Raw genomic sequence first — 13691 nt, 5'->3', positions numbered from 1 at the left:
CTGCTCCTTCACAAAAGCTTTCCTTGCTCCTCATAGTCACAGATCTTGCTAGAATTTCCAGTTCCTTCATCTCCTTCCTCTAGTCTCTGTTCTTCATTTAAGTCAACTACACTTCAGGTAAACACCTCAAGAGAATTAGAGTTTTTATTGTACTCAAGGTTCAGGGATGCTGGCAAATGGAGCCCTTTTCCCCATCTTAGCCATGCCACTTGTACAATGCCAAGCAAAGATGATGCCTCCTAAGAAGTGGATGTCACTGGGACAAAAGATGAGAGAATTGGATTTGCTTCCCTTGATGGTGTAGAAGAAAATGCATCCTCTTCAGTTATCATGAAGATCTCAGGCCATAGGCTGTTTAGAATTAACTATAGGTTAATATTCTATGATGTACAATAGAAAGCTAGGATTGAGGTCATTAAGGTTACAAACTTATTCAATCAATAATACAAAATAGCAACAAAAACGTTAACGTAGTCTTGGGGATTAGTATTCTAAATGAGTAAGGTGATCGTCCCTCTGGTCAAACAGCCTCTGGAGTATTGTGTTCAGTTCTGGACACCATTTCTATGAAGAATGTTGGCCAACTGGAGAGCATCCAGGGTTGACTCACCAGGATAGTGAAGGGACTGGAAATGATGCCATACAAAGATCTTTGGAAAGAATTGGGCATATTTAGCTTGACAAGGAAAGACTTGGGCAGGGGGCATCAAAGGCTAGATGATTGCTTATTTGGGAGGTTGGAGAGGAGGATCAAGTAGAGGTATGGGTTGGGGAAAGTAGGCTATTGGGTATTAGTCCCTTCCTTTTCAAATTATCTTGTATTCATTTATGTATGCCTATATATATACACACATATTTTCCCACAATTAAGAGCTCTCCTCTTAATTTGCCCATGTTGTCTCCTTTAATAGATAGCATAATCCTCAGATTCTTACTTTCTTTCAAACCACATATCCAATCAGTTGACAAATCTTGCTGTTTCTATGTCTGCATCTCTTGAACCTTGAGAAACTCTGCACCTGGGAGTCACAGTATGGGGAATGGACTCAGAATCCTAGTGGATCTGGCAAAGACCAACAATTTTCTAGACTGGTGCTGTCCTTGGTCCTGGTCCTGTTGTCAATGGAAGGTACCTGTGATGTCATCTGGTAGAAGCTGGCACATTGGAGAACAGGGTAACTGGCCTCAGTGGTTGGCTCCTGACAGTTATTTCTGCTACCACTGTTGCTATTTCTGGCATCCCTCTCTCACCCACCTTTACTGTGGTACTGCACAATTGTGCCTTTCATCACTTTCTTTCGCCACTCTAGAGATAGATCCCCACAGGTCCTCACAGTAGGATGGGAAAGTCTTAGGCAAAGCTAGAGGAGACACTTTTTCATATCCTTCATAACAACTTTCTGAGGTTGGCAGGGCAGGTAGCTTCATTTTATAGAAGAGGTAAGTGAGACTCTGAAAGGTTAAATGGTCATACTATGGTCATACTTAAGAACAGTCCAAATTCAGACTTCTCTTAAACTATTCTGCTTCATTTATTTCATTTATTGCTGCCTATCATTTTGTCATCAGCTTGGTTTTAAAGTGATGGATTTTTCAGCCTCAGAACCTCCTGAGGATCATGGATAGTCATAAATGGGTTGGACTTTGCATTGGCCAATGAAATCACAGATCCTTTTTGTAGCCTCTAGTTCTATTAAGGAAACCACCCTCCTTCCAGTCACCTAGTTTTCCATTCTGAGTGTCGTTTCTCCACTCTCACCGATCAATTGCCGATCTTCTTCCTACTTTCATGATATCTCTGGCAAACACTCCCTTCTCTCCATGAACATGGCCACCATCCTAGTTCGGTGGTGACCTCTTTATTAAACTCCCTGCTTCAGGGACCTCCCCATTCCAGTCTACCCTTTAAACAACTGTCATAGAGATTTCCCTAAAGTAGAGATTTGCCCATGCTACTCCCCTGCTCAATAAACTCCAATGGTTTCCCATTACCTCTAGGATAAAACATAAACTCCCCTATTTATAAACCTTAGAGATAATTCAGCAAAGAACTCTCATTTTGCAGATGTGGAAATTGAGTCTCAGAGACATTAAACAACTAACAAAAGTCATATAGCTAGTGGACCTGTGATTTGAACCCAAGATCTCTGACTTCAAATTCAATATTATTTCCACTGCACCATGCAAAACCTCCTCATAGATGACTGCTTCCACTTCATTGAGTCTAGTTTCCTTATTGCCTCCCCATTCAATATCATGCCCATGTTTCAAGTTCTTTGCAACCTATCCTCAACCTACCACTCCAATCTTATTACACACCACTCTTCTTGTACTCTGTGCTCCAGCCAAACTGCTCTTTCTGCCATTCATTACAAATATTTCCCATCATTGTGCCTTTGTATTCAATGTGACTCATGCTGGGAGTACCATCCCTCTTCATTGTCAACTCTTGGAAACTCCAGGTTCTTTCAAGGATCAGTTCAAATGCCACCTTCAACATGAATTCTTACCTGATCACTTAAACTACTAGTCCCTTCCCTTTCAAATTATCTTGTATTCATTTATATATGCCTATATGTATACACACATTTTTGCCCACATTGTCTCCTTTAGTAGAATATATGAGCACAAATTGTGTTGTCAGTTCTGTCTTTGGTCCCCATTACTTAGTAAGTGCTTAGCACATAGTAGGTGCTTAATAAATACTTATGGATTAATCTATTGATTCCTATCAAAGTAAAAATCTTATGATCCATGGACAATGGGAAAGTGAAAGCTATCATTTATCCTATCTTATAGGGAGAAACTAGGGTCTTAAAATGAGAAGCAATTTGCCCCAATTTAGACAATCAATTGTTTATGGCATAGGGGCAAGAACCCACTAAATAGAGTTCTCCTTGATTTTGCTTTTCATCCCCATCTCCCCACTGATGAAAAATGGGGGAAATGGTTCACTGAGGTCAGGTCATCCCCAGATTCTATGAAGTCTAACTAGGCTTTGTCGTTCATTCATGGGTTCCCTTAAATCTAGAGGACCCTCATAGAGATTTCAATGAGTAGCTAAGACATGGTGGTTCCCAGCCACCCTCCCCAACAGATCTTCAAAAGCCCTTTGATCTTGGGAAGAACCGACTGGCTGCTGTGGGGAATGGACTCAGTAACTATGGTTTAATGAGTTCTGGGTCCTGGGGCTGCAGTCAGCCAGGCGTGGCCAGGCATGGGGTGTGCCAGCTGTGACAATTAAAGTGAGAAGTTGGATTTCAAAGGGAAGACGAGTGAGAAAGGAAATGTCTGTCTCAGGCCTCAGCAGGAGTCCAGTTTCCACCATCCCCTAATGAAACTGAGACTCACACTCTGGAGGAGGTTTTGTTGGGAAAGGAAGTGGGGTGAGAATCAGTTATTCAGGTCTTTATTGACCTATATACCAAGATCTGTGCTAGGTTATGAAGGGAGAAAGGGGAAAAGGCATCTGTACCCTAGGGAGCTCCACAGCTGGGGAGAGAAGGCTCACACAAGGAACAATTAGAGAAAAGAGCAGAGCAATGTTAGAGGACATGTTTGAGAAATGTGTTTGGGTCAGAGGAGGGAGAGCAGTGTGAACTGAGATGAATGGGGAAATCTTCATGGAAGAGATGGCACTTGAACTGGGTCAGACAATGGGCAGGATTTGCAAAAAGGGAGAGAGGGGACAGGGAAGAAGTTAGAGAGATCCAGCCTAGGGGAGAGCATGAATACAGAAGCAGGATTGCACATGATTTTAGTGTGGGGAGAGGAATGAGGAAACTGGCCTTATTGGAGTGAAGGTATTCACCTGTGAAGAGACTGTGTATGTTGCGGTAGAAAGAATGTTGGATACGATGAGAGAGTACTTGGGTTTAAATCCCGGTTCCACCAGTTGTGTGACTTTTAGCATTAACTTGACCTTTGTGTGCCTCAGTTTCCTCAATGGAAAAAGGAGGAAGTTGGGCAAAAATGATGCCTGAGGTTCCTTTCACTTCCCAATATATGATACCAAGCTCACTATCGTAAGAAGTCCCAACACCACTACCACTAGGCAAATTCTCCCTCAGCAGAAGCCATGAAGGATCTTGGAGGCTCTGGTCTAGATGTATTTTACTGGACCAACTCTGACCTTATACCTTTTTATGTAGAGACAGATAATAGGCCCCACACGTGTAGTGAGGTACCATGTATAACAAAGAGTCTGTCATTTTGTGACTCAAATGGAAGCAGAATAGACTGCTTCTCCCCTATCTTTCTTCAAGGAAGACTTTCATTCTTGCTGGAAGGAGAAGCAGGAGGCTGAGGCTGGAGGCCACCACTCTACTCTGCTCAGGGAAAAAGCTACTAGACCACTAGTCTATCTATCTGCTCCCTTAAATATTATTAGTTCAGTTATAGGTGGGTTCCATTTAACTTTTGATCCCTCTATCATTTCTGGAAGAAGAAGGATTTCAAGTTCTAGATTTAGGACTTGATATTTTCCCCACCTAATGCCAGTTCCACAATGAACACATGTAGTGAATAGCTAAGAAGTCCATTTATCCAAATCATGGCCAAACAGAAATCAGAGAAGGTATACAAAGGAGGATATATGTGTGTGTATATATGAATGTGCATGCATATATGTGTATACACATATGTGTATAACAATACACATTTACTCAATACATATATGTACACACACACACACACACACACACACACACACACACACCAGACAATACAGAGGGAAGAAGATCTATTGGGAGTGAGGCTACTCAGTTCAACTGAGAGAGGGTCCTGAACCTCATTGAAAGGGAAATTCCCTGGAAGTCTCTGGAGTGCCAAGCTGGGAATAAGGACATGATGGAGACCACCAGCTACTCTCTTATCTTTCCAGAGTCTTTTCCTTCAGCAGCCTGAAGTAGGATTGGTATTTTCCATCTTCCCTCTCCAAGTTGGAATCTGGAAGCTGACTTGGAAGCTTTATTTGAAGAGAGCCTTGAAGGGGAACTCCTGCTGGAAGCATTCCTGAAGGGGGACTGACTGACAACTAAAGTTCTTAGTTCTCACAAATTCTGCTCTGCCCCTTATACAGGGCTGGACCTTTATCTCCATCAATAAGAAGAGAGTCCCTTATCAGTGAGCTTTGGAATAGGGGTTATATTCACATTCCTTTATACGAGGTGTCCAGGTGACAAAGGGGATAAACCCCCTGACCTGGGGTCAGAAAGACCTGAGTTTACATCCAACCTCAGCAGCTTAAGAGCTGTGTGACCCTAGGCAAGTCACTTAATCTCTGTATGCCTCAGTTTCCTTATCTATAAAATGGGTATAATAATATCACCTACCTTCCAGAATTGAGTGAGGATCATAGAAATAATAATTGTAAAATGCTTAGCACATAGTAAGTGCTATATAAATATTAGCTATTATCATTATTATTCTTCATCATGGCTCATTCCACACTGCCATATCCAGTTTAGTTATATGGGAAGTAAGTCACAGTCCTATCTCTAGATAGAATCTCTTCATCCACTCTCCCAATCAGGTCATCCCTGAAATTTACTACAAATGCTCAGCCTCTCTGCAATTCCCAAGTTCTACATCCTCATTCATTCCTTTCCTATTTTACTCCAATGCACAAATTCTTTTCAAATTCTGCAGTTATTGACTCTGCTTCCACACTACTGTATTCACAGCTGACAGACCAACAGTCAACCTCCAGGAGGCCTGAGGTTACTTTTGGATGATACTGAATGTCACCTGAGGAATTGTAGACACTGGATTGTCTTTGTAAGTTGTTTCTAGCCATGAATGGAGATGGAGAAATTTTTTTCCCCTTCAGACCAGCAGCATCTTAAGGTCCTCTGCTGACTGCCCTTCATACCCAGCCTTTATCCCCAGGCCAAGGATCCTTGGGATGGTGTGGGGGAAGGCCAATTCCCTGTTCAGCCAAGATGGAGTTGTGAGTAGAGAATGGAGGATGGAGGCAATTCTTTGCTGTAGCTAGGATAGAAACATCTGTAAAGAAAACATCTGCTTTCATTTAACTTGAGGACTCTTTCTTCTTTTGATCTAGGCAGAACCCAGTTAACAGTTTGCTGTTGATTCTCAAAGGGACCTTAGAGTTTCATTTTACAGACAAAGAGACTAAGACCCAAAGGACATGTGTGGTTCGTCTGCCTTGTTGGTTATCTGTGCCTTTTTCCCACTCCTGATAGCCACTGCTGGTGATACAATTGTACTGTTAAAATTGCCCTGGTACAATTGCCGGAGGCTACTTTTGAATAATATTGAATCCTGCTCTGAGGAAATGAAAATTCTGGCTTCTTTTTGGAAGTTGTTCCCTGCAATGATGGGAGGAGAGGAAATCAGTCATTCAGGCCAGCCCAATTCCATTTTCCAAGCAATCACTTCATTAACTTTTCCTCACCATGATCCCAGGTGGGTGAAGGCAAAGCTCAGACTGGGTGGCTACCCTATTGTAGACATGTGAAAACTAAAGCTGAGAGAAGGGAAGAGATGACCTGGTGTCACGCAGGTAATTCATGGCAGGGTTAAGATTTAAACCCATCTTCATTTGTCCTATTCCCAATTCAGCTCTCTGTTTACTAGATGAGGATGCATCACAACAGCGCATGAAGGATCATGCACTCTCTGTTCTAGCCAGGCCACTATCCTCACTGCCTCCTGCATGTGCATGACTCTAGAATACTGGAATGTTAAAGTACAAGATACTTGGAGATCATTTGGTACAGCCTCATTTCATAGATGTGAGGGGAAAAGTCCCAGGAAGGAAGTGAGTTGCTCAAGGTTATACAACATTAGTGGCCAAATGGAAATTCAAAGCTAGTCTTTCACATCCTTAGCCTAGGACACTTTCCATGACATCATACTGTCTTTCAGGCTAGATCACAGCTTTGACTTATACTGATTGGTGGATTTAGCTCTTCTCTATCTATGAGCACTGAGCATGGAGTCAGAAAGATCTGAGTTCACATCCAGTTTCAGATACTTACTCGATGTGTGACCCTGGGCAGAGTATATAACTTCTGCCTGTTTCACTTTCCTCATCTATTAAATGGGGATAATAATTGTACCTACATCAATCGTGAGGATCAAATGATGTTATATTTCTAAAGTGCTCAGCACAGTACCTGGCACATAGTAGGTGCTTTGCTAATACTTATTGTCTCCCTCCCTCCCTCCCTCCCTCTCTTCCTCCCTTCCTTCCTTCCTTCCTTTCTTCCTCGAAATCCAACCTACCAAGCCTTCAAGTCCTACCTTCTCCAGTAAGCTTCTATGAACACACTGACCTCTCCTTCCTCAGACTTCCTGAAACTCATCACCTGATCATGTGTTCTCATGTATTTTTCTCTAGTTCTGTGAACTCTGTCTTCTTTTTCCCCCCCAAGCTGTTCACTTTTTATTTTTTAAAATTTATTCATTTTCAGTTTTCAACATTCACTTCCCCAAAATTTCAAATTTTGAATTTTCTCCCCATCTCTCCCCACCAGGACAATGTGTATTCTGATTACCCTGTCCTCCAATCTGCCCTCCCATCTCTCACCCCACCCCCCATCCCCATTCCTTCTGTTTTCCTATAGGAAGATATATGTCTATATACCTCATTGTCTGTATGTCCTATTTCTTAGTTGAATGTAAAAACAATCTTTAACATTCATCTTTAAAGCTTTGAGTTCCACATTCTCTCCCGTCCCCCTGCCCCATCCACCCTCATTGAGAAGGCAAGCAATTTGATATAGGTTATACATGTGCAGTCATGCAAAACACTTCTATAGCAGTGATGTGAAAGACTAACTATATTCCCTCTATCCTGTCCCACCCTCCACTTATTCTATTGTCTCTTTTGACCTGTCCCTCTACCAAAGTGTTTACTCCCAATTACCCCTTCCCTCAATCTTCTGTCCCTTCTATTATCCCCCCTCCCGTATCTCCTTTCCCCTGCTTTCCTGTTGGGCAAGATAAACTTCCATACCCAATTAAGGTATGCTATTCCCTCCTGAAGCCAAATCTTCTTCCTTCTCATCTTCCCCCTCTTCCCCTCCATTGTAAAAGTTCTTTCTTGCCTCTTTTATGTGAGATGATTTACTACATTCTACTTCTCCCTTTCTCTTTCTCCTAGTACATTCCTCTCAACACTTAATTTTCTTTTTTAGATATCATCCCTTCACATTCAGCTCACCCTGTGCCTTCTGTCTTTCTGTCTGTCTGTCTCTCTATCTCTGTCTCTGTCTGTCTCTACACACACACACACACACACACACACACACACACACACACACACACACACGTATACCACATTAGTGGCCAAAGGTCTCATGAGTTACAAATATAATTTTTCCATGTAGGAATGTAAACAGTTCAACCTTAATAAGTCCCTTATGGTTTCTCTTTCCTGTTTACCCTTTCATGCTTCTCTTGATTCTTGAATTTGAAAGTCAATTTTTTTCTATTCAGCTCTGTTTTTTTCAACAAAAATGCTTGGAAGTCATTTATTTCATCGAAGTTCCATTTTTCCTCCTGAAGTATTACATTCAGTTTTGTTGGGTAGGTGATTCTTGGTTTTAATCCTATCTCCTTTGACCTCTAGAATATCATATTCCAAGTCCTCTAATCCCTTAGTGCAGAAGCTGCTAAATCTTGTGTTATGCTGATTGTTCCACAATATTTGAATTGTTTTTTTTCTGGCTGCTTGTAATATTTTCTTCTTGATTGGGGAACTCTGGAATTTGGCTACAATATTCCTAGGAGTTTTCCTTTTGGGATCTTTTTCAGGAGGCTGATCATTGGATTCTTTCTATTTCTATTTTACCCTCTGGTTCTAGAATATCAAGGCAGTTTTCCTTGATAATTTCTTGAAAGATGATGTCTAGGCTTTTCTTTTGATCATGACCTTCAAGTAGTCCAATAATTTTAAAATTATCTCTCTTGGATCTATTTGCCAGGTCAATTGTTTTTCCAATGATATACTTCACATTGTATGCTATTTTTTCATTCTTTTGGTTCTGTTTTATAATTTCATGATTTCTCATAAAGTCATTAGTTTCCATTTGCTTCATTCTAATTTTGGAGGAATTCTTTTCTTTTCTTTTCTTTTTTTTTTATTTTGTAATGTTTAACAATCACTGCCATACAATTGTGATTTTATCCCCCCCACCTACCCCCCACCCCCCCCCTCCCCACGACTGCATACAATTCTGTATAGATTCTACATATACTTTCCTATTGCGTATATTTTCACTATAGTCATGCTATGTAGTCAGACTAAGATAAATGAAAGAAATCGTATAACAAATCAGAACATGATACATAAACACATACACATACACAAACATGATCTGCTACAATATGTGAGTGACTTCCATATTTCTCTCTCTGAGTGTGGCAGGCATTTTGCCTTGAGATCCTCCATTGGGATTTTTTTTTTTTTTTTTGGTAAGAAGTTCTTATGTTATTACAAAAATCTAAGTCTACCAGAAAAAACTCTCACACACTGTGGTTGTTGCTGTGCATAAAGTTCTCCTGGTTCTGCTCCTTTCACTCAGCATCAGGTCATATAAGTCCTTCCAGGCCTCTCTGAAGTCTTCTTGTTCATCATTTCTTATGGCACAATAGTACTCCATTACATTCATATACCATAATTTATTCAGCCATTCCCCAATTGATGGACATCCCCTTGACTTCCAGTTTTTGGCAACTACATAGAGTGCTGCTGTAAATATTTTTGTACATGTGGGACCCTTTCCCATTTTTATGATCTCTTGGGGATATAGTCCTAGTAGCGATATTGCTGGGTCAAAGGGTATGCACATTTTTGTAGCCCTTTGGGCATAGTTCCAAATTGCTCTCCAGAATGGTTGGATGCGCTCGCAGCTCCACCAACAATGAATTAGTGTTCCAACTTTCCCACATCCTCTCCAGCATTTATCATTTTCTTGTTCTGTCATGTTTGCCAATCTTATAGGTGTGATGTGGTACCTCAGAGTTGTTTTGATTTGCATCTCTCTAATCAATAGTGATTTAGAGCATTTTTTCATATGATTATAGATAGCTTTACTTTCTTCCTCTGAAAATTGCCTGTTCATATCCTTTGACCATTTATCAATTGGGGAATGACTTGTATGATGATACATTTGGATCAGTTCTCTATATATTCTAGAAATGAGGCCTTTATCCTCGAGCTTAGCTGTAAAAATTCTTTCCCAATTTACTACATCCCTCTGGATTTTGGTTGCATTGGGTTTGGTTGTGCAAAAACTTCTCAGTTTAATGTAATCAAAGTTATCCATTTTGCATTTCATAATGCATTCTATCTCTCCTTTAGTAAAGAATTCTTCCCTTCTCCATAGATCTGATAAATACACTATTCCTTGCTTCTCCAGTTTATTCATGGTATCAATCTTTATACCTAAGTCATGTACCCATTTGGACTTTATTCTTGTGTACGGTGTCAGGTATGGGTCTATGCCTAATTTCCACCACACTGTTATCCAGTTTTCCCAGCAATTTTTGTCAAACAATGAGTTCTTATCCCAGAAGCTGGGGTCCTTGGGTTTATCAAACAGAAGGTTGCTATATTCCTTGCCTACTGCATCTTGAGTGCCAAGTCTATTCCACTTGTCTACCTCTCTGTTTCTTAGCCAATACCAAGTGGTTTTGATAATTGCTGCTTTATAGTACAGTTTGAGGTCTGGTAGCGCTAGGCCACCTTCCCAAGCATTTCTTTTCATTAGTCCCTTTGATATTCTGGACCTTTTGTTTTTCCAAATGAATTTTGATATTATTTTGTCCAGCTCTAGAAAGTAATTGTCTGATAGTTTAATTGGTATGGCACTAAATAGGTATATTAATTTGGGTAGAATTGTCATTTTTATTATATTAGCCCGGCCTACCCATGAGCAACTAATGTTTTTCCATTTACTTAAATCTGACTTTATTTGTGCAAAAAGTGTCTTGTAATTGTGTTCATATAATCCCTGGGTTTGTTTTGGCAGGTAGACTCCTAAGTATTTTATACTGTCTACCCTAACTTTAAATGGGATTTCTCTTTCTATCTCTTGCTGTTGGACTTTGTTGCTAATATATAGGAATGCAGAAGATTTGTGTGGGTTTATTTTGTACCCTGCAACTTTGCCAAAGTTGTTTATTAATTCTAGTAATTTTTTACTTGAATCTCTGGGATTCTCTAGGTAAATCATCATATCATCTGCAAAGAGTGATAACTTAGTTTCTTCTTTGGCTATTTTAATTCCTTGGACATCTTTATCTTGTCTAATTGCTACAGCTAACATTTCTAGTACCATATTAAATAATAGTGGTGATAATGGACAACCTTGTTTCACCCCTGATCTTATTGGGAATGCATCTAGCTTATCCCCATTGCATATAATGCTTGCTGAAGGTTTTAGATAGATACTGCTTATTATTTTATGGAAAGTTCCCTTTATTCCTACATTCTCCAATGTTTTTAGTAGGAATGGATGTTGTATTTTGTCAAAAGCTTTTTCTGCATCTATTGAGATAATCATGTGGTTTTTGTTAGCTTTGTTGTTGATGTGATCGATAATGCTAATAGTTTTCCTAATATTGAACCAGCCCTGTAGTCCTGGTATGAATCCTACCTGATCATAATGTATTAATCTCGTGATAAGATGCTGTATTCGTTTTGCTAGAATCTTATTTAAAATTTTTGCATCTATATTCATTAGGGAAATTGGTCTATAATTTTCTTTCTCTGTTTTGTCTCTTCCTGGTTTGGGTATCAAAACCATATTTGTATCATAGAAAGAATTTGGGAGGACTCCTTCTTCCCCAATTTTCAAGAATAGTGTATGTAGTATTGGAATTAACTGTTCTTTAAATGTTTGATAGAATTCACTTGTGAATCCATCTGGCCCTGGAGATTTTTTCCTAGGGAGTTCATTGATGGCTTGTTCAATTTCTTTTTCTGAGATGGGGTTGTTTAAGTATTCAACTTCCTCTTCTGTTAATCTGGGCAATTTGTATTTTTTAAAATATTCATCCATCTCATTTAGATTATCGAATTTGTGGGCATAAAGTTGGGCAAAGTAGTTTCTAATTATTGTTTTAATTTCCTCCTCATTGGAGGTGAGTTCACCCCTTTCATTTTTAATATTAGTAATTTGGTTTTCTTCTTTCTTTTTTTTAATCAGATTGACCAAAGGTTTATCAATTTTATTAGTTTTTTCATAAAACCAACTATTGGTTTTATTTATTAATTCAATAGTTTTCTTAATTTCAATTTTATTAATCTCTCCTTTGGTTTTCAGTATTTCTAATTTGGTATTTACTTGGGGATTTTCAATTTGTTCTTTTTCTAGCTTTTTCAACTGCAAGCCTAAGTCATTGATCTCCTCTTTCTCTATTTTGTTTATGTAAGCATTCAGAGATATAAAACTTCCCCTAATAACTGCTTTTGCAGTATCCCATAAGTTTTGGTATGTTGTCTCACTATTGTCATTCTCTCGAATGAAATTGTTGATTGTTTCTATGATTTCTTCTTTAACCCAACCCTTCTTTAGAATTAGATTATTTAGTTTCCAATTGATTTTTGGTTTCTCTTTCCATGGCCTTTTATTACATGTAATTTTTAATGCATTATGATCTGAAAAGGATGCATTGATTATCTCTACCTTTCTGCACTGGATTGTGAGATTTTTATGTCCTAGTACATGGTCAATTTTTGTAAATGTTCCATGTACCACTGAGAAAAAAGTATATTCCTTTCTATTCCCATTTAATTTTCTCCAAAGATCTATCATATCTACCTTATCCAGAGTTTTATTTACCTCCTTAACCTCTTTCTTGTTTATTTTGAGGTTGGATTTATCGAGTTCAGAGAGGGGGAGGTTGAGGTCCCCCACTAGTATAGTTTTGCTATCAATTTCTTCCTTCAACTCCCCCAACCTCTCCTCTAAGAATCTGGATGCTATACCACTTGGAGCATACATGTTTAGTAATGATATTGCTTCATTGTCTATGGTGCCTTTTAACAGGATATAGTTTCCATCCTTATCCCTTTTGATTAGATCTATTTCTGCTTTTGCTTTGTCTGAGATTAGGATTGCTACTCCTGCCTTTCTTACATGAGCTGAAGCACAATATATTCTGCTCCATCCTTTGACCTTTATCCTATGTGTATCCCCCCATTTCAAATGTGTTTCTTGTAAGCAGCATATTGTTGGATTATGGCTTTTAATCCATTCTGCTATCCGTCTCCGTTTTATGGGAGAGTTCATTCCATTCACATTCACAGTTATGATTACAATCTGTGTATTTCCCTCCAACCTCTTTCCCACCATTTGTGCTTTTAGCTCTCCCGTCTCCCTTCCCCTCCTCAATAGTATTCACTTTTCTCCCCCTCCTCCTGCAGCCTTCCCCTCCTTCTTTTGACCCCCCTCCCTTTTAGTTCCCTTTACTCTTATTGCTTCTTTCCTCCCTTTTAGCCACCCTCCCCTTTCTTCCCCCTTCCCCTCCTACTACCTATAGAGCTAGTTAGGCTTATCTACTTAAGATTATTGTTCCCTCCTTTGAACAAATCAGATGAGAGTACCTCTCAAACAATGCTCATCTCCCTCCCCTCCTTCCCTCTACTATAGTTTTGTACTTCTTCCTGTGATATAATTTGCCATTTTCTGCTTCCCCCTTTCCGCACCTCCTAT

The sequence above is a fragment of the Notamacropus eugenii genome, chromosome 1, assembly GCF_028372415.1.
Source record: "Notamacropus eugenii isolate mMacEug1 chromosome 1, mMacEug1.pri_v2, whole genome shotgun sequence".
In the NCBI taxonomy this organism is placed as follows: Eukaryota; Metazoa; Chordata; class Mammalia; order Diprotodontia; family Macropodidae; genus Notamacropus; species Notamacropus eugenii.
The sequence above is the reverse complement of the archived record's forward strand: the minus strand, read 5'-3'. Positions refer to the sequence as shown.